The sequence below is a fragment of the Anolis carolinensis genome, chromosome 2 (genome assembly GCF_035594765.1).
Source record: "Anolis carolinensis isolate JA03-04 chromosome 2, rAnoCar3.1.pri, whole genome shotgun sequence".
Taxonomy (NCBI): domain Eukaryota; kingdom Metazoa; phylum Chordata; class Lepidosauria; order Squamata; family Dactyloidae; genus Anolis; species Anolis carolinensis.
This window is the reverse complement of record NC_085842.1, coordinates 17,740,179-17,767,188: the sequence shown is the minus strand read 5'-3', so window position 1 is coordinate 17,767,188 and position 27,010 is coordinate 17,740,179. Positions and strand designations below refer to the sequence as shown.

The following is a 27,010-nucleotide window of genomic DNA, read 5'->3' as shown; positions in this document are numbered from 1 at the left end:
AGTCCAATTTAATGTCCCTGCATCAGAGGAATATCCATCAAACACCACCCAGAGTCTCAGGCAGAAGAAGCTGAAGCAGGAAGGAGATGGGGCTGCAGCCTTGGAGGGTAAGAAGGAACTCTTTTGGGAGTTTTGGTGTTTTATGCCAGTATAAATTCCCCTTTGTTGTGTGTTTTCCGGACTGTATGGCCATGTTCCAGAAGTATTTTCTCCTGACGTTTCACCCACATCCATGGCAGACATCCTCACAGGTTGTGAGGTACAATACCTCACATACCTCACAACCTCTGAGGATGCCTGCCATAGATTTGGGCGACAACACCTTACATATTACATATTCTTGGACTGCTGAATGCTCCTGTGTTCTAAGGGTCACTTACTCTGAGACATGTTTACGTGACCAGCTTTCCACACCTTGCTCTCTCTTCCAGGGGCTGGAATGATGTTGTTGCCAAATCCTCAGTCGTTTCTTTCCCTTTGTGATAGAGTGGAACTGAATCAGGTAAGTAGGATTCCTGGGAGAGGAGGACTGGAGCAAATGAAGTAAAAGGGGAAATGCAACCCAAAACAGGTAAAGAAGTAGTCCAGGAATACCTGATCACTCTAACAACAACAAAAACTACAACACTTTATTTATATTCCGCCCTATCTCCCGAAGGGACTCAGGGCAGCTCACAGTAGACAAACACGGCAAACATTGAATGCCGTTTGGAGACAGGACAGAACAGAACAAGACAGACAGAAGGAGGTATGTAGTCCTGAAGTCCAGTTTTTTGGTACCTTTGAGGTTGAGGTTGCGCTCATATTCCATATTTCCAATCTCCCGTTTCTGGGCAAGGTTCTGGAGCGGGTGGTCGCCACGCAGCTCCAGGAGTTCCTTGATGACACTGATTTTCTGGACCGCTCGCAGTCTGGCTTCAGGCCTGGGTACAGTAGCGAGACGGCTTTGGTCGCCTTGGTGGATGACCTCCGTAGGGAGCTGGACAGCGGGAGTGTGACCCTGCTGGTTCTCTTGGACATCTCAGCGGCTTTCGATACCATTGACCATGGTATCCTTCTGGGGAGGCTCTCCGGGATGAGGCTTGGTGGCACAGTTCTTCAGTGGCTCCGGTCCTTCCTGGAGGGCCGTTCCCAGATGGTGAAGCTGGGGGATACCTGCTCGGACCCCTGGTCTTTGACCTGTGGGGTCCCGCAAGGGTCTATCCTATCCCCCATGCTATTCAACATCTACATGAAACCGTTGGGAGAGGTCATCCGGAGTTTTGGAGGGTGTTGCCATCTCTACGCAGATGACACGCAAATCCACTACTCGTTTCCATCTAATTCCAAGGAAGCCCCTCGGATACTGAACCAGTGCCTGGCTGCTGTGGCGGACTGGATGAGGAGGAACAAGCTGAGGATCAATCCTAAAATACCTCCCCCACAATTTGTGGTACCTAACTTCTCAACTTACAGCTTATAAGCTGTTTTTGAACTACTTAGGTAAACAGTGAGCTGGGCTTGATGGTCGAGTGCTCACCCCGACTAGGCTTTAAACCTGACACCTTTCAATTGGGAGATCTTATTACTGCTGGTGATTTCCCAGCTGTGCTACAGCCCAGATCTAAATGAATTCAAGTCTCCAGGGCTGCATGAACTGCAACCAAGAGTACTGAAGGAACCAACAGAAGAAATTTCAGAACCACTGTCAATAATCTTTGAGAATTCTTGGAGAAGAGAAATCCCAACAGACTGGAGGGGGCAAAGGTTGTCTCTATCTTTAGGAATGGGCTAAGGTACCCACCAGGGGTTCCTCTTCATCCTGGAAGAAGTGACTAGTGGGGTGCCGCAGGGTGCTATCCCCTGCCAAGGGCTGTTCCACTCCTTTCTTACTGACTTGCTTAAAGGTTTAGAGGGCACGCTTATCAAGTTTGCATATGACACTAAATTAGGATGGATAGCTCCAGAAGACAGGATCAGAATTCAAAATGGCCTTAACATGTTAGATAGCTGGGTGAAAACTAAGGAAATTACTTTCAACAAGGAGAAATGTAGGATAATACACTAAGGCAGGAAATACACAACGCACAGATACAGGATGGGTGACACCTGGCTCAACAACCGTTCATGTGAAAGAGATCTTGGAATCTTAGTAGACCACAAGCTGAACATAAGCCAAGAGTGTGATGCACCAGCTTAAAAGCCTATGGAATCTTGTGCTGCATCGAAAGGAATATAGTGTCTACATTAAGGAAAGTATTTCTGCTTTGGTGAGGCCTCACCTGGAATAACATTGTGTCCAGTTTGGGCAGCACAATGAAAGCTGGAACATATCCAGATTCCATTTCTGATTCTACTTATCAATTAAGAAATGGTTGTGACTGTCGAACATCTCTACAAAGCCCTTTCACTTTCAAACAGCCAACAGGAATGTAAATAAAGATTTTCTTGTTATTATTTTTATTCATAGCCCTTATGTGAGAAGGATTTTTTTTCTTTTTCCACCAGGACATAATCGCCTATGAGGATGTGGCTGTCCATTTCTCCCCGGAGGAGTGGGTGACTCTGAATCCTGATCAGAAAGTCTTACACTTGCAGATCATGGAGGAAATTCATGGGATTGTGGAGTCTCTTGGTAAGGCTCCCTCATTAATGGGGTTTCTGTTTCAAAATGTAGTATCCCAATCAGCAACTCTAAATCATTACAATCTCAGAGAGTTCTCAAGGCAGGGCTTATGTTAGAAAGATATGATGTAACAGTAATATTGACTTGGTGTCTGAGCAACAGCACTCTTAGCACCAGTTCGAACTCCAGTGGGATGACATGGCTATACATCTTTTTATCAATGTAGTATTCGACTTAGCTTTTCCTCCCAACCAGACCTCCCAACCAAGTCTGAATGCTAAGCTCTCTTTCTACGCTGCCTCTCCCAGCACACAAACAGCCCCTAGCCTCAGTCATTCGCAAGATGATGTCTTGTAATATAATGCGGTCTATGTTCTGTGCATGCGAATGATTGGGACTTGGGGTTTTTTTGTGCACTGGGAGAGGCATATGGCAGTAATCAAACTCTATGCCCCTATCTTTCTAATAGTACGTTTGCTACTATACCTATCTAAATCCTGCAGACCTTCCTTTTTTTCACTCTTCTCTGCTTTCATCATTGTTCTCTTTTTCTTTTCTTAAAAAAAATTATTTGTATTTATTATTTGGTGCAAACAGTCTAATATACAATCAAACAATATACAATCAAAAATAATGAAATCTGTCTAGATCTGTATTCAAATGACAACTTGCGCAAAATAAATATAACATTCTTTACTGTTCACTCTAATTCAAAACATTTTCCACCTGCTACTTCTCCCCCCTCCCTATCATATGCAGAAATCCTATTTTTTTAAAAAGAGATTCCTTGCAAGGCAGGGAATATATTTTCATGATCAAGAGAATTTCAGGATATGTCTAACTAAACACACCAAGAACCTATAAGAATAAGAACAGGCAATAAAATATTTTCTGTGGTTTGAGCTTTTAGACTGTTTTACATTCACCAGTATGGATAGCTATAAAAGTGATTTTTAATTGTGGCTGCATTTTGGCTAGTTTAACAGGTGTCATATAGGACTGATAAAACATTTTGTAGAAATTTTCCAGAAGGGAATAGCTTCTGAAAATTTTAATTTTTACTTTCCAGAGGTATTCCCATTCGTCTAAGCTGATCGAGTGGCCAAAGTTTTTAGCCCATTTTACCATATTCATCTTCTGTGTGCAATTTTAACAGGAGACTATAGAGCTTAGATAGTTGTTTATTTCTTGTCAAGGTCTGTCTTTTCTTCTTCAAATCCGGTCTGCACATCTTTTTGATATTGTTGGTGTATTTGTGCACATTCAAACCAGTTCATATTATAGCCCTGCTTGTTTATTTCTATCATTGTTTGCAGATTACCTTGTGTTTTCTTGAGTATTTCTGCATATGTTGCCCATTTTTCCCTCCAAAAACTGTAAGAGTCCCATTCAGTAGTTGATGGTAAAAGTGTAACAATCTCTGCAGCACTACGGAATTAGTTATAGGATCTTCTGAGCTGGAGCAGAAAAATCCAACTTTAACTGAAATGGGAAGAAAGAAGTGGGGTTTGGGGGAGAGAAATAAAATGGAGGGACTGATTGTGAAATGGGTGGTCGCAATGTAACATTTTATCTAGAGAAAAAGGCAAGCATTTGAATCTGAAGGGAAAAGGCCTCCATTCCCTCAGAGAGAGGAAAACAAAATTAAAAAAAAAACGGGCTGGGCTGAGCAACAGGTAGCATCTGCATCATATATTGTTCATCTCTCTCTCTCTCTCTCTTAATGGGTTTAGGCAGTTAAGCAGTATCAATCATTACTGAACAAAGGGTGAAGAAATGACAGCATTTATATCTTCTTTTCCTCCATGTCTATGTTGTTTTAAGGTTGATTTCAATCCACTTCTTATCCCACTTCACTCACACTTAGGAATGATTGTTTCCATTCTTCTTCTTCACAGCAGATAACTGGAAGAAGAACAATGCATGCACCGAACACAGGAAGCATTTCGGACACAGTGGGGGCCTTCCTAGAAACCAACAAACCCATAGAGAAGATGGAGGTTTTATCAGAGAAAGACCCTACAAATGCAATGGATGTGGGCAGTGTTTTACTCAAAATATGGCACTTGTACTTCATAAGACACTCCGTGCTGGGAAAGGCCAACTTAAATGGAAAGTATCAGCAAAATGTGTTGTTGATTACAAATTGCTACATCTGAACCAAGAAGAAATCTTTGAAGGAAGTGAGGATTTTATAAGTCGGAAGTGTGGGAAATCCTTTATCCAGAGTTCACAATTGATGAGGCACAAAAAACTTCACACAAGAAATAAAGAGTACAAGTGCCAGAAGTGTGGGAAATGTTATACTCAAAATACACACCTTACAGACCACTGGAGATCCCACACAGGAGGGAAGCCATACCAATGCCAGGAGTGTGGTAAATGTTTCACTCGCAATTCAAGCTTGGTGAGCCACAAAAGACTCCACACAGGAGAGAAGCCATACCAATGCCAGGAGTGTAGGAAATGTTTTACTCGAAATTCACACTTGGTAAGGCACAAAAGACTCCACACAGGAGAGAAGCCATATCAATGCCAGAAGTGTGGGAAATGTTTTACTCGCAGTTCAAACTTGGTGAGGCACAAAACAATCCACACAGGAGAGAAGCCATACCAATGCCAGGAGTGTGGAAAATGTTTTACTCGCAGTTCACACTTGATGAGCCACAAACGACTCCACACAGGAGAGAAGCCATACCAATGCCAAGAGTGTGGAAAATGTTTTACTCGCAGTTTACAATTGGTGAAGCACAAACGACTCCACACAGGAGAGAAACCATACCAGTGCCAGGAGTGTGGGAAACGTTTTGCTGACAGTTCAGAATTGGTGAGCCACAAAAAACACCACACAGGAGAGAAGCGACACCAATGCCAGGAGTGTGGAAAATGTTTTGCTCGCAGTTCTAACTTGGTGAGCCACAAAAGACTCCACACAGGAGAGAAACCATACCAATGCCAGGAGTGTGGGAAACATTTTGCTGACAGTTCAGAATTGGTGAGCCACAAAAAACACCACACAGGAGAGAAGCCACACAAATGCCTGGAGTGTGGAAAATGTTTTGCTCGCAGTTCTTACTTGATGAGCCACAAAAGACTCCACACAGGAGAGAAGCCATACCAATGCCAGGAATGTGGGAAACGTTTTCCTGATAGTTCAAACTTGGTGAGCCATAAAAGACTCCACACAGGAGAGAAGCCATACCAATGCCAGGAGTGTGGGAAATGTTTTGCTCACAGTTCAACCTTGGTGAGGCACAAAAGACACCACACAGGAGAGAAGCCTTACCAATGCGAGGAGTGCGGGAAATATTTTGCTGACAGTTCAACCTTGGTGAGCCACAAAAGGCTCCACACAGGAGAGAAACCATACCAATGCCAGGAGTGTGGGAAATGTTTTGCTGGCAGTTCAGCCTTGGTGAGCCATAAAAGACTCCACACAAGAGAGAAGCCATACCAATGCCAGGAGTGTGGAAAGTGTTTTGCTCTCAGTTCAGACTTGGTGAAGCACAAAAGACTCCACACAGGGGAGAAGCCATACCAATGCCAGGAGTGCAGGAAATGTTTTGCTTACAGTTCATCCTTGGTGAAGCACAAAAGACTCCACACAGGAGAGAAGCCTTACCAATGCCTGGAGTGTGGGAAATGTTTTACTGAGAGTTCAGACTTAGTGAAGCACAAAAGAATCCACACAGGAGATAAGCCATACCAATGCCAGGAGTGTGGGAAATGTTTTGCTCACAGTTCAGATTTGGTGAAGCACAAACGACTTCACACAGGAGAGAAGCCTTACCAATGCCAGGAATGTGGGAAGTGTTTTGCTTACAGTTCAGACTTGATGAGCCACAAAAAACTCCACACATGAGAGGAGCCATACCAATGCCAGGTGTGTGGAAAATGTTTTGCTCGCAGTTCAAACTTGGTGAGCCACAAAAGACTCCACACCGGAGAGAAGCCATACTAATGCCAGGAGTGTGGGAAATGTTTTCTTGATAGTTCAAACTTGATGAGCCAGAAAAGACTCCACACAGGAGATAAGCCATACCATTGCCAGGAGTGTGGGAAATGTTTTGCTTGCAGTTCAACCTTGGTGAGGCACAAAAGACATCACACAGGAGAGAAGCCTTGCCAATGCCAGGAATGTGGGAAATATTTTGCTGATAGTTCATCTTTGGTGAAGCACAAAAGACTCCATACAGGAGAGAAGCCATAAAAATGCCAGAGTGTGGAAAATGTTTTGTTTTTCCCACACGTTTGGAGAACCACAAAAAACTACACACAGGAAAGAAAGCGTAAAAGTGCCAGAAGTATGGGAAATGTTTTACTCAGACTTCATCCCTTAACAAGTACTAGAGAATTTCCACAAATATGCAAATGCCAGACATTTTGAACATTTTTGTTTGGGGTTCATATCTTTTGAACTATCACAAACTACATACAGGAGAGACAATATCCGGAGAGGTGGCACAAAATTAATAAAATGTGTTAAAACAGGGAAATGGCAGATGAACATGTGTTATTCCCTTGGCTTCCAGTAACATTAGGCTTGACTTTGGACTCATTTCTAAGACAATTCTCTTATTAGTTTCAAACTCTGTTCAGATTTTGAAGAAGTCTTTTGCTTCTTTGAACACCCATATTGTCTGATTTCAAACAGGACCGTTTGAGAAGTTCTGCCTAAGATTTGGTAGAATCCCATTTCTTGTTAATTTAATCCCTAATCTGAGGTCCTGTTTTTTGGAGTAGCAGAAGGCAAGCTTTCTGTGACAATCCTTCAGAGGGTTACATACGATTGTCATGCTGGCCATCGAGCCATTAGCAAATGTCATTAGTGAGGAGATAACCATCAAAGGATATAAGGCAGGTAAAGAGGAAATCAAAATCAATCTTTATGTGGATGACGCCATGTTAATTTTAAGTGAAGTGAAGGACTTGCTAAGTTCAATAGTCAAAACAATTAAGGATTTCGGGGAAATTTTGGGGCTCACACTTAACTTTGGGAAACCAGAAATTCTCCATAAGACTCTAACATGGAAAGAACGAAAAACCACCCAAAACCGTATAGGTGTGAAATTGGAGAAAAAGTAGCTAAAATATCTAAGAGTAGAAATTCCAAAAAATTTAAACATTATTCAAATGAACTTCAATCATTTATGGAAAAACACAGGCAAATCACTTAACACCTGGGATAAATTTGCTACCCAAATTTCTGTACTTATTTCAAACTCTGACGGTAAATATCCCCACCAAACTATTCAGGAAGTGGGACAGCTCCATCAAGAAATGGGTAATGGGAGGAAATAAAAATAGAATCTCTAACTTTATATTTTATGGCACCCAAGAAATGGGTGGGTGGGGAGCCCCTCGCTGGAGTTGTACTTTGAGGCATTTCAATTTGCTAGATTAAGAGATATGGAATTGGAAGGGACAAAAATGGGTGAAATTATAGAAGAACTAAATGACTGGAGGAAGGGGTCAGCTAATTGTTGTATATTGAAGTACAAACTGAACCTGTAACTTATTTTATTTATTTATTTTATTTCCAACATTTATATCCCGCCCTTCTCACCCGAAGGGACTCAGGGCGGCGTACACAATTGGCAACAATTCGATGCCTACACATAATTAAAACATAGCAATGAAAATCCAATTAAAACAATATAAAAATATAAACATATAGTTAAAAATCCGTTCATCCAAAATCCTCATGCTGTGGCCGTAAATCAGTCCGGGTCGTCTTTATCATTTAATCATCGAAAGCCTGGGCACATAGCCATGTTTTCAGGACTTTTCTAAAACTCAGAAGGGTTGGGGCTTGTCGTACATCTCTGGGGAGGGTGTTCCACAACCGAAGAGCCACGACCGAAAAGGCCCTACCCCTCGTCCCCACCAGCCGTGCTTGCAAGGCAGGCGGGACCGAGAGCAGGGCCTCACCAGATGACCTTAGGGATCTTCCTGGCTCATAGGAGGAGATACCTTCAGACAAGTAGATTGGGCCAGAACCGTTTAGGGCTTTATAGGTCAAAACCAGCACTTTGAATTGGGCTCGGTAGCATATTGGCAGCCAGTGGAGCTGGCTAAGTAGGGGGGTGGTACGCTCCCTGTAAGTTATTAATCTGGCTGCCGCCCGTTGTACTAGTTGGAGCTTCCGGGCTGTCTTCAAAGGCAAACCCACGTAGAGAGCGTTGCAGTAGTCCAAACGGGATGTAACCAGAGCGTGGACCACCGTGGCCAAATCAGACTTCCCAAGGAACGGGCGCAGCTGGCGCACAAGTCTGAGTTGTGCAAAGGCTCCCCTGGCCACCGCCGAGACCTGGGGCTCCAGGCTCAGCGATGAGTCCAGGAGAACCCCCAGACTGCGAACCTGTGTCTTCAGGGGGAGTGCGACCCCATCCAACACAGGCTGTAACCCTATTCCCTGTTCGACCCTACGACTGACCAGGAGGACCTCCGTCTTGTCTGGATTCAGTTTCAATTTGTTCGCCCGCATTCAGTCTGACAAAGCGACCAGACACCGGTTCAGGACCTGGACAGCCTCCTTAGTGACAGGTGGGAAGGAGTGACAGAACTGGACATCATCTGTGTACAGATGACACCGGACCCCGAAACTCCGGATGATCTCTCCCAGTGGCTTCATGTATATGTTGAACAAGATGGGGGACAGTATTGAACCCTGTGGGACCCCACAAGTCAAAGGTTGTGGGGCCCAGCAGATGTCCCCCAGTGACACCAACTGGGAATGACCCTCCAGAAAGGACCGGAGCCACTGCAGAATAGTACCCCCGAGCCCCATCCCGGCAAGGCGTCCCAGAAGGATACCGTGGTCAATGGTATCAAAGGCCACAGAGAGGTCCAGCAGAACCAGCAGGGACACATTCCCCCTGTCCAGTTCCCGGCATAGATCATCGACTAAGGCGACCAAGGCTGTCTCGGTACCATGCCCCGGCCTGAAGCCAGACTGTGCCGGATCCAGAAAATCAGTATCTACCAAGAATGCCTGGAGTTGTGCGGCCACCGCACGTTCCACGACATTGCCAAAAAGGGGAGATTGGAAATAGGCCGATAGTTATCCAATTGAGTGGGGTCCAGTGATGGCTTTTTCAACAGCGGCTTGATCACAGCCAGTTTGAGGGTTGCTGGAAATATGCCTTCCTGAAGGGAGGCATTCACCACCACCTTCACCCACTCGGCCAACCCCCCTCTGGTTTCTCTCACCAGCCAGGATGGGCAGGGGTCTAGGATGCATGTGGTAGCCCTCACCTCTCCAAGCACCTTGTCCACGTCCTCAGGGTGAACCAATTGAAACGAATTCATCAAAATAGGACAAGCAGGTGCTCGTGCTACATCCTCGGAGACTGCCGTTAATATGGTATCAAAGCCAGAACGGATCAAAGCGACTTCGTCTGCAAAGAACCGAGCAAATGCTTCACAGTGGGCTGCCGAGTTGTCAGGGATCCCGTCTTGAGGGACGGGATATAACAAACCTCTGACAACTCAGAACAGCTCTGCCGGACGGTTCTTTGCGGACGCAATATTAGCTGCAAAGAAAACGTTCTTTGCAGCATCTATTGCAGCGGCGTATGCCCTGAGATAGCATAGCATGTTCGGTTTGGCTCGCTTGGCTCTGAACGCCACACGCCCTCTAGTCCCCTCTTCTTTCGCTTCATCGCTGCCAGCTCCTCAGTGAACCAAGGAGATGGTTTAGCTCGGGTACTCGAGAGAGGACGTTCTGGAGCAATCGTGTCTATTGCCCTAGCCGCCTCCTTGTTCCAGAGGGCGACCAGAGCATCGACGGGATCACCAGCCGAGGCAGCGGGAAACTCCCCAAGAGCCATCAGGAATCCATCCGGATCCATAAGCCTCCTGGGGCGGACCATCTTAATCAGTCCTCCACCCCTGCGGAGGTTAGGAGGCGCAGTAAGTCTAAACCTGATGAGGTAATGATTGGTCCATGGCAACGGAGAGATGGTGAGCTCCTCCACACCGCCACATTCCTCCCATCCCTGGCAGAAAACCAAGTCAAGTGTGTGGGTAGGGCCAGATACTAATTGGGACAGCCCCATGAAGTCCTGAGCCGCACCGGAGAAAGTGGCCTCGGCATGGACATTGAAGTCCCCCAGCACAATGAGCCGTTGGGACTCCAAAGCCAGGCCCGAGACCACCCCAGCTAGCTCAGGCAGGGGGACTGTAGTGCAGCAGGGTGGTTGGTACACTAGCAGAATCCTTAAACTGTCCCGGCCCCCTACCCTCAGATGAGCACACTCAAACAAGGTAAACTGCGGGATGGGGCACCTGGTCAGGAGGATGGACTCCTTATAGATCACTGCAACCTCTCCTCCCCTCCCTCCAGATCTCGGTTGGTGCTGCACGGTATACCCTGGTGGACAAAGCTGGGAGAGGTTAACTCCTCCAGCCTCATCTAACCAGGTCTCCGTTATGCACGCCAGGTCTGCCCGCTCATCCAGGATGAGGTCCTGGATGATTGCAGCTTTACCGTTGACAGACCTGGCGTTCAACTTAATCACAAAAACTGTAAATAGTCATCTACATTGATTCATAGAATGCCAAGGTTTGTACTGTATTATTATCTGTATGATTTTCAGAAATAAAACAATCAAAAATACGATTGTCATGCCACTTATTTTTTAAAAAGCCATTTGTAATTCCATTAATTGGGTTGCTGTGGGTTTTTCAGGCTGTATGGCCTTGTTCCATGCTCCTGAAGTTTTGCCCACATCCGTGGCAGGCATCCTCAGAAGTTGTGAGGTACATTGGAAATTGGGCTAGTGTGGTTTATATATCTGTGGAAGGTCCAGGGTGGGAGAAAGAACTCTAGTCTGCTGGAGGAAGTGTGAATGTTGCAATTAATCACCTGATTAGGATTTAATGGCCTTGCAGCTTCAAAGCTGATTCCTGCCTGGGGGAATCCTTGGCCTTGATTGCTTTATGTTTGGAATTCCCCTGTTTTCAGGGTGTTGTACTTTCTTTGCTGCTTTTAAAACCATTTTAGAGTTTTTAATACTGATAGCCAGATTTTGTTCATTTTAATGGTTTCCTCCTTTCTATTGAAATTGTCCACATGCTTGTGGATGTCAATGGTTTCTATGTGTCATCTGACATGGTGGTTGTAAGAGTGGTCCAGCATTTCTGCATTCTCAAATAATGTACTGTGTCCAGGTTGGTTCATCAAGTGCTCTGCTGTGGCTGGCTACTTTGGTTGAGTCAGTATGCTGTGCCTTTCATGTTCCTTGAGTTGTGCCTGGGCAATGCTGCTGCATTTGGTGGTCCCTCTGTAGACTTGTCAACAGCTGCATGGGATACGGTAGACTCCTGCAGAGGTGAGAGAATCTCTCTTGTCCTTTGCTGAACGTAGCATTTGTTGGATTTTCTTAGTGGGTTTGTAGATAGTTTGTAGGTTGTGTTTCTTCATCAGCTTCCCTATGCGGTCAGTGGTTCCCTTGATGTCTGGTAAGAACACTTTTCCTCTGGGTGGATCTTTGTCTTGACTCTCGTGGCTTGTTTTTGGCAACCGCCTTCTGCTGCTGGTGAGGCCTCCGTCTGCTGCTCACAGCTAGGAACTGAGCAAACAATCTTAGAAAATATTTTTGCTTTTCCTTGTAACAAGTTACTATTCTTGCTGGGTGTATTGTGTGGTGGTGCCTCTGGATCTGCATATTTTCAAAGTCATTTCTGTGTTTCAGTGTGCAGGAACCAGTATTGCTATTTTCCATCCCCAACCAGATAAATGGATTGCGGAGCAAAGGCATAAGTTGTATGTCAAGTGCGCCATCAAAATGTTAAGCATACCAAATGTATTTTGGGCTCTATTTTTGTTTTGTTTACCATTTTAACAAGGTGGGTGTAAATCTGCATCTCACCGAGTTCCAGTCAGTTGTACTGGGGACAGGCTAGGTATATATACTTTCTCCACTATATTTGCCCCTCCTTTGTAGCAGTCACGTGCAAGACTGAAATGTGAAAATCAGTGACACCCTTCTAACAAAACTCTGAATTCGGATTCCCCAGCCTTAGCAGAAGGGTGCTTTGGAGAGAAGCTACCGCTGCAGGGGATTTCTCAATGAGGAGCCTGCTTGTGACTGATGCTTTTGTTGCATCTCCCACCCAAGTCTGTGTTCCTCCTCCTTGGGAAAAAGGAGTGGTGGGACTTGACCCAGGGATGAGGCATTCTCTTTCTGTTGTGGATGGAGGCCCTGCCCTGCTCTGCTCCCTGGACAGACTGGTTCCCTTTATTTATTTATTTATTTATTTATTTCAGGTATTTCAGGTATTTATTTCAGGTATTTCTACCCCGCCCTTCTCCCCGAGGGGACTCAGGGCGGCTTACAAATTGGCAACACAGTGCCATCACATCAACAATACAATAGGCATTAAAAACTAAAACTAAAAATATTTAAACTAAAAATATTTAAAACATCATAAAAACCAATATACAATAATAAACATTACACCGAGGTAATGTCCTTTCATTCACTAGACCTTGTTAATCCAGATGATCTTCATCTTCATCTTCATCACTATGATACTTCACCTTGTTGATGGGAAGCTTCCCACCGGAGTGGAAATCATCTATCGGACAGATGGCAAGCTATTTAACCTCAGCAGACTGAAAGCCAAAACCAAGGTCACCACAACATCTGTTATAGAACTCCAATATGCCGATGACAACGTAGTCTGTGCGAATTCAAAAGAAGACCTACAAGCCACTCTAAACACCTTCGCAGAAGCATACGAGAAGCTCGGCCTCTCACTGAACATCGAGAAAACCAAAGTGCTCTTCCAACAGGCACCAGCTAATCCCTCTGCAAAGCCAGGAATACAGCTTAACGGTGTCACATTAGAAAACGTTGACCATTTCCGCTACCTTGGCAGCCATCTCTCCACAAAAGTCAACATCGACACTGAAATACAACACCGCCTGAGCTCTGCGAGAGCAGCATTTTTCCGTATGAAGCAGAGAGTGTTTGATGACCGGGACATCCGTAGAGATACCAAGGTGCTTGTTTATAAAGCCATTGTCCTCCCAACCCTGCTCTACGCCTGCGAAAGGTGGACTGTCTACAGACGTCACACCAAACTGCTGGAGCGTTTCCATCAGCGTTGCCTCAGGAAAATCCTGCAAATCTCTTGGGAAGACAGGCGGACAATGTCAGCGTGCTGGAAGAAGTAAAGACCACCAGCATTGAAGCGATGCTCCTACGCCATCAACTCCGCTGGACTGGCCACGTTGTCCGAATGCCCGATCACCGTCTCCCAAAGCAGCTACTTTACTCCGAACTCAAGAATGGGAAACGGAATGTTGGTGGGCAGGAAAAGAGATTTAAAGATGGGCTCAAAGCCAACCTTAAAAACTGTGGCATAGACACTGAGAACTGAGAAGCCCTGGCTCTTGAGCGCTCTAATTGGAGGTCAGCTGTGACCAGCAGTGCTGCGGAGTTCAAAGAGGCACAAATGGAGAGCTTAAGGGAGAAACGTGCCAAGAGGAAGGAGCATCAAGCTAACCCCGACCGGGACCGCCTTCCACCTGGAAACCGATGTCCTCACTGCGGGAGAACATGCAGATCAAGAATAGGTCTCTTCAGCCACATAAGAACCCACCCCAAGACACCAGGGATGGAAGACAATCGTCCTCGAGCTACGAGGGATCGCCTAAGTAAGTTAATCCGGAGTCTTAAAAACCGACCGTGCCAGGCTCGAAAGTTTATTCACTGAACGCTTGAGCACATAGCCATGTCTTTAGTTTTTTTCTGAACCCTAGAAGGGTTATCTGACGTTGGGGAGCAATGGTTTGAATGGAAGAGAATATATCTAACTAGCCATCCTATGAATATGGAATTTTTCTTCCATGACTATATCTGTGCCCTCACCTTGAGTCCTTTGGTTCCAGGGCTCTTGAGAGATGCTCTTTTCCTCTCCTTCCAGTGTAACGCTGGGTAAGGAAGGGTTAAGGGGAGGGAGTTTGGTTCCCAGAGAGGCAGGAAGGAAGTGGGCATCCTTAGACTAAACTTTCCTGACTGTCTAGGAACCAAACTCCCTCCCCTTAGACCTTCCTGGCCCGTCTGGGAGAGAGAGTTTTCCCCTTTGGCCTCTCCCTCCTCCGCCTTCCTCTCCTTCTGGTGAGTCTTATTCCCAGGCCTTCTCCAAAGGATGGCGTGATGTTAGTTGTTGTTTTAATAATTTATGTTTTAATTGTAACTGTTTTTTTTTTAATATATGTGTGTTTGGCATCGAATTGCTGCCTGTTGTAAGGCCGCCTTGAGTCACCTCCATGGTAAATCTATATCTATAAAAGAGTGATGGCATCAGGGCAGCGGACAAAACAACAAAACTACAGGCCCCCCAACCTCAAAATTTGACAACACAACCCATCATCCACGGCTCTAGGTTGATACAACAAAAAGAAAAGAAAAATAAAGTCCTAATTAGAGGGAGAGGAATAACGGTTTATCCAATTGCTGCCAGTTACAAGGCTAAGCTCCGCCCACTTGGTCTCCTAGCAACCTACTCAGCCCAGGGGACAGGTACAAGAGTTTGGAGAGACCCCTAAGGGCCATCCAGCCCAACCCTTTCTACTATGCAGCAGGACACAATCCAAGCATTCACAACACATGGACAACGTATAAATACTATACAATACTACACAGGGACATAGACCCCCTCTACCCTCACCACTTTCACAGTACACAAACAACCAAATGCATACTAAACATAAAGACAACCATACAACAGACATTCAATACCACCACTACCTCAACAAGTTCTCACCAACACCACCAGACAACGCCACGGCAACACGTGGCCAGGCATAGCTAGTAAATAAATAAAATGGGCTGAAGAGAGGATGGAGCCCACAACACCTGGAGGGAGGGCTGAAGTTGGGCCAGGTCTGCACTAACCTGGGATTGGGATCGTCCAATTCTCCATCAGGGAAATCCTTAGGAGGAGAGGCAGGCAGGCAGAGGGCCAATGGCTTTCCCCTCCCAACCCCCTCACCTACCTGCCTGGGTCCTCTTTCCCCAACTTAAGTTTTTATTACACATTTCAAAGGAAAAGATGTTTTCCACACAAAGAGAAAAGGAGAACAAAGAAGGGGACGAGGGTTGCAGAGCTCTGATTAGTAGGATAGAACTATATAAATAGAGAGATGGGCCGAAACTAACAAAATGAAGTTCAACAGGGACAAATGCAAGATATTCCACTTTGGCGGAAAAAATGGAATGCAAAGATACAGAATGGGGGACGATGCCTGGCTCGACAGCAGTACGTGTGAAAAAGACCTTGGAGTCCTCGTGGACAACAAGTTAAACATGGGCATACAATGTGATGTGGCGGCGAAAAAAGCCAATAGGATTTTGGCCAGCATAAATAGGAGTATAGTGTCTAGATCCAAGGAAGTCATGCTCCCCCTCTATTCTGCCTTGGTCAGACCTCACCTGGAATACTGTGTCCAGTTCTGGGCCTGGCAATTGAAGGGAGATGTTGACAAGCTGGAAAGTGTCCAGAGGAGGGCGACTAAAATGATCAAGGGTCTGGAGAACAAGCCCTATGAGGAGCGGCTTAAAGAGCTGGGCATGTTTAGCCTGCAGAAGAGAAGGCTGAGAGGAGATATGATAGCCATGTACAAATACGTGAAGGGAAGTCCTAGGGAGGAGGGAGCAAGCTTGTTTTCTGCTGCCCTGCAGACTAGGACACGGAACAATGGCTTCAAACTACAGGAAAGGAGATTCCACCTGAACATCAGGAAGAACTTCCTCACTGTGAGAAAGAGCTGTTCAGCAGTGGAACTCTCTTCCCCAGACTGTGGTGGAGGCTCCTTCTTTGGAGGCTTTTAAGCAGAGGCTGGATGGCCATCTGTCGGGGGTGCTTTGAATGAGATTTTCCTGCTTCTTGGCAGGGGGTTGGACTGGATGGCCCATGAGGTCTCTTCCAACTCTACTATTCTATGATTCTATGATTCTGTGTCTCCGAGGAAGAGGAAGGGATGGGGGGTGGGGGGAGAGAGAGAAAAGCCTTATATATGTTGTAATTATTACATGTATATCTTCAACCCAAGCACTATTATTATACACAACGTCTAATGTTTTGGAAGTTCCAAATGTCCTTGACAAAAGAGAAGAGCACATTTTTGACTGCAGTACTTGGTTCCATTGAATCTCCGATTTTTGTCTCCCTTTTTTTGGTCCAGACAAAGTCTCTGATGGAGTTGATTATAATGAAACCATGTCATTGTTGAGTCTTCTTTTTGTCGTGCTTGTAGTGCTTTTAATTTCTGCAGAGTTCCTTTTTCTAATAGTTATTTATAATAGTTGTTTTCTCCTAGGTGTTCTCAGTTGTGCAAACACCTCTTGTGGTTTTGTCAATGCAGGTATTTTATTGTAAAAAATACTTTTGTATTTATTCCACACTCTCATTGATGGGCTCGGGCTGTGGCGCAGGCTGGAGAGCAGCTGCAATGAATCACTGCAATGAATCACTGACCAGGAGGTCATGAGTTCGAGGCCCGCTCGGAGCCTATGTTTGTTTGTCTTTGTTCTATGTTAAAAGGCATTGAATGTTTGCCTATATGTGTAATGTGATCCGCCCTGAGTCCCCTTCGGGGTGAGAAGGGCGGAATATAAATGCTCTAAATAAATAAATAAAAATAAATGAATTTCTTACTGTATATTTCTTAAAAATTGAGTCCTATTTGATTTTATCATAAATCAGATATGCATGTATCTATATTTTAGATCAGTCCCTTCCATTGTAAGTAGTCTTTCATATTTTAGAAATATCCTCTCTTTTATCCAGGTCCAACTTGCTGAATCATAGTATAGTCTCATATATGGTAATGCTTTTCCTCCTCTATCTTTTTCATCTCATACATTTTTCATTTTTATTCTGGGTTTTAAATTTTTCCAAATGAATTTTGTTGGTTCTTTATTCCAGACTTTAAAGAACGCTTCTTCTGACAAGATTGGTATTGTCTGAAATAAATATAACACAGAGGAAATGTGATTATTGGCTGAGCGTTTTGGAGCAGAGCCTGTTCAGAGATTTCTTTCCCTTGAAAGAAGAGGGAGAAAAAACATTTTGGATACGGTTTGGTTCTTCGTGAGGGTGGTTCCAACATGGAGAGACCCAACTCACCTGGACCTGAAGCAGGCTGGGCTCCCGAGAGTAGTGGGGAATTCTGGGAGAGAACTACGCAGACGTTCCTGAATGCACACATACAGCAACACCTCTTCAGGCAGTCCTACCGAGAGGGTGAGGGACCCAGAGAGGTTTGCAGCCGCCTCCACGATCTCTGCCGCCAGTGGCTGAAGCCAGAGCAACACACCAAGGCTGAGATGCTGGACCTGGTGATCCTGGAGCAGTTCCTGAGCCTCCTGCCCCCAGAGATGGGGAGCTGGGTCCGAGAGTGTGGGGCAGAGACCTGTTCCCAGGCGGTGGCCCTGGCGGAAGGCTTCCTCCTGAGTCAGGCAGAGGACAAGAGGCAGGAAGAACAGGTTGGAGCATTTCCTCTTGGTTTCACTAACCTTGGGACTTTTTCTTTTAATGTCAGGAGTGACTTGAGAAACTGCAAGCCACTTCTGGTATGAGAGAATTGGCCGTCTGCAAGGACGTTGCCCAGGGGTGCACTGATGTTTTTGATGTTTTTACCACCCTTGTGTGAGGCTTCTCTCATGTCCCCGCATGGAGCTGGAGCTAATAGAGGGAGCTCATCCACGCTCCCCCAGGTTGGATTCGAACCTGGCAGCCTTCAGGTCAGCAACCCAACCTTCAAGTCACAGGGACTGATGGCTAGATTAAACTTACATTCTGCCTTTCTTCCAAGATTGGACCAAAATTGGGGATAAGCCAAACCCTGCTCCCTCTGCCTCTTTTCTCACCTACTCTGCCCCTCCTAGTGTCACCTCCATATCCACTGTCAGCTCGGTTGCTGCTCAACTCAAAATTGTTCACTCTAGATTACATTGAAGATTATGGGAGTTGGAATAGGGCCAGTCTCAGAATGCAGTTTGGAAAAAAAATTATTTTCTAATCTTTCTCCACACTACCTCTGAATTTCTCTGTGTTCTTTCTGGCCCAAAGAACTATATGGAAGTCCAGTCTAATGTCCCTGCATCAGAAAAATCTCAATCAGACACCACCCAGAGCCTCCAGCAGAAAGAGCTGAAGCAGGAAGAAGATGGAGCTGCAGCCGTGCAGGGTAAAAACGAGCTCTTCAGGGAGTTTTGGTGTTTTATGCCAGTGTAAATTCTCCTTTGCAGCACATCCACAGTTTGAGCTTGGGAAGGTGCATATGCAGGATCATTTGGTCTTGAGATTAGTATAAAGATATGGAATGGATAAAAAGTGGACAAGCCAGTGTATATATTGTACAGAGATGGAAAAGCTGAGCTCATGAATGAAGTCAAAATTATAATTGAAATTGCAGTATGGGTATGGAGTGTGGGAGAGAAAAAAAAAAGGTCAACAGAACTAAGATATATCCGATAAATGAGTGGATAATTTAGAAAGGAGGAAGAATGAGAAATGGGGAAATGTTGTCATAGATAAATGACGTTTATGGAATAAATGTACGAAATCTACTCATACAACAACAACAACAATAATGATCAGATGATCCATTGGAACTTCGCCACAAATACTCGGCTGGAGAATGCCCTTGTGTTCATATGATCATTTTCTCTTAGGTTTCTTTATAGGACCATCATTGTCACCCCTAAGACATGTTTATGTGACCAGCTTTCCACACCTTGCTCTCTCTTCCAGTGGCTGGAATGATGTTGTCGGCAAATCCACAGTCATTTCTTCCCCTTTGTGGTGGAGTGGAACTGAATCAGGTAAGCAGAAGGATTCCTGGGAGAGGAGAACTGGAGCTGCCTGGGTGTCATTAATTCCAGGCACAATCGTCAAACATCTCTTCAAACAGAAAAGATTGAATAGGAGTTTTTTAGAAGTGAGATACTGAAGGCAAAATTGTAAATAGTGCCAACAAGGAGGAAAAAAATAAGAGAAATCAAAAGAAACCAGAATAAATGTCCAAAGATCTTTAAGCTGAGCTAAGATTTAAAAGGGAAATGTAGAAGAAATGGAAAAAGGGGCTGCAGAATTCAAACGACTAACCAGCATAAGTAGGGAAAAGGTCTGACAAGCTAAAGCAGAAGATGATCTCAGGCTTGTCAGAGAAATTAAAAACAGTGAAAGGGGGTTATTTGGTTGTGTCAGTAGAAGGAGAAAAAAAGAGCAAACACTAGGGTTTGCTCAACAGTCTCCCTTCCTGAGCTAGTTGGGGTGGTCTCGGGGTTGGAGTTGGAGTCTCAGTGGCTAATAATGCTGGGAGATCTCAACATCCATGCTGAGACTGCTCTGTCGAGAGTGGATCATGTCTTCTTGGCCTCCATGACAATCATGGGTCTGTCCCAGGTGGTGTCTTGCCCTACCCATGCTGCTGGACACACTTTGGATGTTGTTTTCTATGCAGAATGGAATGGTGGTGATGATGGTGTGGAGGTAGTGGTTAAAGTTCCGTTGTCACGGACGGATCATCACTACCTGGTCAGGTTTAGACCCGCTGGGACTCCAAACCTCTGCAGTGGTGGGGGACCGATTAAGATGGTCCGTCCCAAGAGGTTTATGGATCCGGATGGATTCCTAATGCCTCTTGCAGTCAGCAGGAATCTTAGGCTTCATTTTAGGGAGGAAGTAAGCAAATTTGAGACGTCATAGAGACTCGTGGGAAACAACAGTGTGAAAAATCTCACAGGCAAGGGAGTCAAGGTCACAGGTACAGGGAATTGTTTCTTTTAGAATTCAAATCAAGCAACACTGCATAACAGTGAGGATCTTGAGTTTTGCTTCATGTTCATGTTTTAGTCTAAGATCTTGGGAGTTTGGATTCATGTTTTTAAGAAGTTTCTATACTCTTGGTTTTGGGTTCATGTTCATGTTTTGATTCTTGTTTTCCTGGATTCATACTCGTGTTCTGATGATGATTTTTCCTGTACAGTACCTTATTTTATAGAACAAATTTGGACAAATTTGGACAAATTTGGAATTTTTTTCCTGCTGCCAGTTTAATTTGGCTTATTACCTGTTGACGACTTTTTCCCATTACCTATTGGATTTTGCATATCTTATTTCCCATGGTGATTTTTCCTTTTTATATGTGTTTTTCTCGATAAACTGTTTTACTACTACTTTTGGATTCCTGGTAGGTGTTGAGTGCAAGGTGAACTCTGGCTGGGGTGCAATTCAGAGTGCTGGTTATGACCTTTAAAGCCCTAGATGGTTCAGGCCCAGGCTATTTGTCCAACCACATCCTGTTGTACAAACCTGCCCGGGCCCTGAGATCGTCAGGAGAGGCCCTTCTCTCGGTCCCACCTGCATCTAAAGCTCGGTTGGTGGGAATGAGAGAATGGGAATTCCCTGCCCAGGGAAGCCAAAATGGCCCTCTCCCTGGGTTTCTTGAAAGCAAGTCATGCCAGACATATCTGTTTTCTCGCTAGAGTTACAAGCTTAGTAGAGGAAGGGAATGTAGACTCAAGGACTTAGTGATTGCTTCACTCTGGCACCTTAGATTGATACTGGAAGTCAACCATTTTTATCCGCAGGTACTGCTGCATTTTATGGAATTTTAAATTTTATTATGTGACTTTTTAGGTGAAAGTATGGTGAAAATTTATGTTGTCATTGTTTTATATGCTTACGTAGTGTGTATTTTATGTGTGCTGCACCTTAAGGGACATAGTGGCAGGATATAAATCATCATCATCATCATCATCATCATCATTATCATCATTTAATTACTTATTAATCGCCCTCCATCCAAGATGCTCTAGGCGATTTACAAGATAAAATTGTAAATATAAATATAAATTGTAAAGATAAATAAAGTTTATTATTATTTATTATTATTAGTGGATGTAGCACATCTTGACTTCTTTAAAGGCCTTTTACAAGGCCTCCCATGATCTTATGAACAACTAGTAAAAATGGCCTTGATGATACTAGTGTGAGGTGGATTTGTAATTGGTTGAGTGACTGAATCCAAAGGGTGCTCACCAGTGGTTCCTCTTGGAACGAAATGGAAAGAAATGACTACTGGGTGCCGCAGGTTTCTGTCCTGGCTCAGTAGTGTTCAACATATTTCTTAATGACTTGGATGAAGGTTTAGAGGGCATGCGTATCATATTTCCAGATGACACCAAACTAGGAGGAATAGCTAATACTCCAGAAGACAGGATGAGAATTCAAAATGGCCTTAACAGATAACAGAGCTGGGTAAAAACAAACGAAATTAATTTCAACAAGGAGAAATGTAGGATAGTACACTAAGGCAGGAAATACACAATGTATAGATACAGGATGGGTGGCACCTGGCTCGACAACACTTCATGTGAAAGGCATCTTGAAGTGTTAGTAGACCACAAGTTGAACATGAGCCAACAGTGTGATGCAGCAGTTTACAAACCTATGGGATTTTGGGTTGCATCCAAAGGAATGTAGTGTCTACATTGAGGGAAGTCATGGTGACCTTTCTGTTTTGGTGAGGCATCACCTGAAATAACACTGTGTCCAGTTCTGGGTACCACAATAAAAGTTGGAATATGTCCAGATTCTATTTCTGATTCTACATATCAATTAAGAAATGGTTGTGACGGTGACAAACCAGTTGTCTCTAAAAAACTTAAATTGTGGCATGGAAGCGATAGCCCTTTCTCTTTCAAACAACAAACAGGAATGTAAATCTACTTTAAAGATTTTCTTGTAATTATTTTTCTTGATTTCCCTTATGTGAGAAGGAAATGTTTTCTTTTTCCACCAGGGCCCAATCGCCTTTGAGGATGTGGCTGTCCATTTCTCCCTGGAGGAGTGGGTTCTCCTAAATCCTGATCAGAAAGTCTTGCACATGCAGATTATGGAGGAGATTCGTGGGATTTTGGACTGTCTTGGTATGGCTCCCTCCTTGATGGAGATTTGTATTTCGAAATGCAGTATCCCAATCAGCAGCTTCCTAGTGGCTGCCTATTATTTTCCGGTCCCAATTCAAGGTGCAGGTTCTTACCTATAAAACCCTAAATGGTTTGGGACCCACCTACCTTCGTGACCGTATCTCCCCCTATGAACCTGCACGATCTCTTCGTTCATCCGGGGAGGCCCTTCTCTCGCACCCGCCACCATCGCAGGTTCGGTTGGTGGCGACGAGGGAGCAGGCCTTTTCAGTAGTTGCCCCAGGATCTGGAACTCCCTCCCGGGGGAAATCAGGCAGGCACTCACCCTTGCTTCCTTTAAAAAGCAGCTTAAAACTTGGCTTTTTTCCTGCGCCTTTGAATAACTGAGTCCCCATGTCTAAAAGTCAGATCAATAACATCTTTGTTCGTACAGGTCCCTTTTCTCACAACAAATTGGCCGGCCGTCTCCCTCCCCTTAGCAGGGCTTATGTTAGAAATATATGATATAACAGTAATAATGACTTGGTGCCTGAGCAACAGCAATCTTATCACCAATTTGGACTCCAGTGGGAAGACTTCCATTAATGGAGTGTAGTCCGAGAGTACCACACTCCCACGGAGCAACTGAACTCCCTGGAAAACCTCTCACGAGTGATCACCCCAGATCATTCACACTACCTCTCCCTCTCCCTCTCCCTCCCCCACCTCTCTCTCTTTCTGAGTGCGTTTGAGAGAGAGAGAGGCAGGGGAGGGGGAGTAGATTTCAAAAGGTAACTTAGCAAACCTCTCCTGACTTCAGGCACACTTTTGCATCCTGTGTACCCTTGGACGGCTTGGAAAGGCACAGCATGCCTGAAGCCAAAAGGAGTACAGAAAATTGTCAGGGGATGATGGGTAGCATAGTGGATTCCAAAAATCATCATTCTGGTCTCACCGCCCCCTTTCTTCCGCAGGCTGACTTCTCTTGCGGAGAAACAGCACTGGCCAACAGAATTCCAGCAGCCGGAGGTTCAGTTGTAAATCCAACTGTTGTTAAACTTTATTTACATATTTACAGTTACATTTCCCGGCTTTGGAGCATAGCATTCATTGTCCATCTCCAGCGAAATGCTCAAGCCAAACTCCACAGATAAGATAACAACATTCCTCAGTTCCGAAGGAAGTTCCAACCCTCAAAGGCAGGAAATCAAGCCTGATAGGTCATAACAATCACAACAGGCTGTCAGTCAAAACTAGCCTGCTGTTAACTGTTTCATTACTGAAAATACACACTCTAGCTCATCAGCAGTAAACACTTGATTTACATTTCATACAAATACAACCATACTCCAACAAAAATGATTGAAAAGAGTTATTTTGCAAAAGCTGGCTTGCTCTTGATATCTGCTTAGATGCATCTGCCCAGTAACTCTGGCTTCCTGGAAGAATCATTGCGCAGATTGATTGGCTGGAGAGTGGGGCCCAAGAGTGGAGAATCAAAAAGAGCAAACCTACCCTGGCTTCAGATGGAGCTATACATATTTTCATCAAGGTGATATTCAACCTTGTTTTTCCTTCCAGCTAGGCAGGCTAACTGTCCACCAGAAGCAGTTTTACACCAGAAGCAGCCTTAGACACACGTAACAGTAAATAAAAAGGCTTTACTTCAGCCAAAATAAACACAATGCAATAAGTGAAACAGAAAATATAATCCTGATGATAATGCATGGTCTTCAAAGAAATGTAAAACAAACGTCTTCACATCAGACAGAAATTAGAGTTTTTGATAAACAGGCTTACAGGTTGCAATCATCAATAGCCAAGAGCCTTCAGCAAGATCTGACGCTGGAATGGAGACACGGTGCTTGGAACAGGAACTCCCCTGAAGTAGGTCAGTTGCAGCCAGCACTGGGACCCTGACTTTGCTGCTAATTTATAGCCCTGAGCTTCCCAGCCCAGCTGTCTGATTGCTCAGCGTTTTCTCTGCTAGCCTAGCTGATCTTCTGATTTCTTCTGATATGTCTGCCACCTCTTGTCCTTCTTCTTCCTCACCACTTAGCCCCAAATCCCCAAGTGCTGCTTCTTCATCCACCTGTCCTCCTTCTTCCTCAGAATCAGAAGAGCAGTCCACAACACAAACCTCTGCATGTCTGAAGGCTAGGCTCTTTTTTTACACTACCTCTCCCAACACACAAAGAGTTCCTAGCCTCATTTGCAAGGTGGTGACCTGCAACATAATGTGTTCTATGTTTTAGCTAGAGAAAGGCTAGGATTCAAAGGTGAAGGGATAAGGGAGAAGGAGGTAGAATAAAAAAAACAGGCTGGGCTAAGGAACAGGCATACTCTGGAACATAGATGTTACTCAGCTGTCCCTTAGAGGCTCCAGACAGGCAAACAATATCAATCCTTACTTAACAAGGTGTGGGGAGAGGACAATATTGATATCTTAGAGTCCTTATCCCTCACTGAAGAATGATTGTTTCTGTCCTTCTTCTTCACAGCAGATAACGGGAAGAAGAGCAATGTATACACCAAATACGGTAAACATTTTGGGCACAATGGAGGCCTTCCTAGACACCAGCAAACCCACCAAGAAGACGGAGGTTCTGTCAGAGAAAGACTCTACAAATGCAATGTATGTGGACAATGTTTTACACAAAGTATGGCACTTGTGCTTCACAAGACACACAGTGATGAGAAATGCCATCTTAAATGTGCTGCTGATTTCAAATGGCCACATCTGAGCCAAGAAGAAATCTTTAAAGGAAACAAACATTTTGCAAGCCAGGAGTATGGGGAATTTTTTATTCAGAGTTCACATATGGTGAAACACGAGAAATTTAACACAGGACAGGAATTGCACGGGTGGGGAAAATGTTTTGCTCACAGTTCAAATTTGGTGAGCCACAAAAAACTCCACACAGAAGAGAAACCATATCAATGCCACGAATGTGGGAAATGTTTTGCTGACAGTTCAGCCTTGGCGAAACACAAAAGACTCCACACGGGGGAGAAGCCATACCAATGCCAAGAGTGTGGGAAATGTTTTGCTGACAGTTCACAATTAGTGAGGCACAAAAGACTCCACACAGGAGAGAAGCCATTCCAATGCCAGGAGTGTGGGAAATGTTTTGCTTCCAGTTCAAACTTGGTGAGTCACAAAAGACTCCACACAGGAGAGAAGCCATTCCAATGCCAGGAGTGTGGAGAATGTTTTACTCGCAATTCACAATTGGTGAGGCACAAAAGACTCCACACAGGAGAGAAGCCATTCCAGTTCCAGGAGTGTGGGAAATGTTTTGCTGACACTTCAGCCTTGGTGAGCCACAAAACACTCCACACAGGAGAGAAGCCTTACCAATGCCAGGAGTGCGGGAAATGTTTTGCTGACAGTTCAGCCTTGGTGAAACACAAAAGATTCCACACAGGAAAGAAGCCATACCAGTGCCAGGAGTGTGGGAAATGTTTTGCTTACAATTCAGCCTTGTTGAGCCACAAAAGACTCCATACAGGAGAGAAGCCATACCAATGCCAAGAGTGTGGGAAATATTTTGCTTCAAGTTCACAATTTGTGAACCACAAAAGAATCCACACAGGAGAGAAGCCATTCCAATGCCAAGAGTGTGGGAAATGTTTTGCTGGAAGTTCAAACTTGGGGAGGCACAAAAGACTGCACACAGGAGAGAAGCCATACCAATGCCAGGAATGTGGGAAATGTTTTGCTGATGGTTCAGCCTTTTTAAGCCACAAAAGACTCCACGCAGGAGAGAAGCCATACCAATGCCAGGAGTGTGGGAAATGTTTTACTAACAGTTCGGCCTTGGTGAAACACAAAAGACTCCACACAGGAGAGAAGCCATACCAATGCCAGGAATGTGAGAAATCTTTTGCTGACAGTTCAGCCTTGGTGAAACACAAAAGACTCCACACAGGAGAAAAGCCTTACCAATGCCAGGAGTGTGGGAAATGTTTTGCTCACAGTTCAGCCTTGGTGAGTCACAAAAGACTCCACACAGGAGAAAAGCCATACCAATGCCAGGAGTGTGGGAAATGTTTTGTTTCCAGTTCACAATTTGTGAACCACAAAAGACTCCATACTGGAGAGAAGCCATACCAATGCCAGGAATGTGGGAAATGCTTTGCTCGCAGTTCAAACTTAGTGAGGCATAAAAGACTCCACACAGGAGAGAAACCATACTAATGCTAGGAGTGTGGGAAATGTTCATAGAGAATTCATAGAGGAGAAGAACTATCCAAAGAGGTGGGGAAAAGGTAATAAAATGAATTGCAACAGGGAAATGGCAGGTTGGGGACATTTTCGTGCTGTAGACGATACATTCAACATTTCCCGATGAACACGTGTGATTCCCTTGGCATGATTTTGAACTCTGTTCAGATCCCATCCCCTCCCCCCCCCCCCCCCCGGTTTTTTGCTTTGTTTTTTAAAAAAGTTTTTTATTGAGTGATTTAA

At 44.7% G+C, this 27,010-nt stretch overlaps 1 long non-coding RNA gene and 2 pseudogenes across 1 annotated transcript; 2 read left to right on the top strand and 1 right to left on the bottom strand.

Moving 5' to 3' along the window:
* Positions 1 to 27,010, top strand: part of LOC107982300 (zinc finger protein 91-like) — a 43,201-nt pseudogene that overhangs the window by 1,513 nt on the left and 14,678 nt on the right.
* On the top strand, positions 30 to 7,101 carry LOC100559099 (zinc finger protein 493-like; annotated as a pseudogene).
* On the bottom strand, positions 6,911 to 14,549 carry LOC134297043 (uncharacterized). Its single transcript, XR_010003780.1, has 2 exons — positions 14,488 to 14,549; positions 6,911 to 12,180 (listed from the first exon to the last, which is right to left on the bottom strand). It is a non-coding gene; the product is annotated as an uncharacterized LOC134297043 (long non-coding RNA).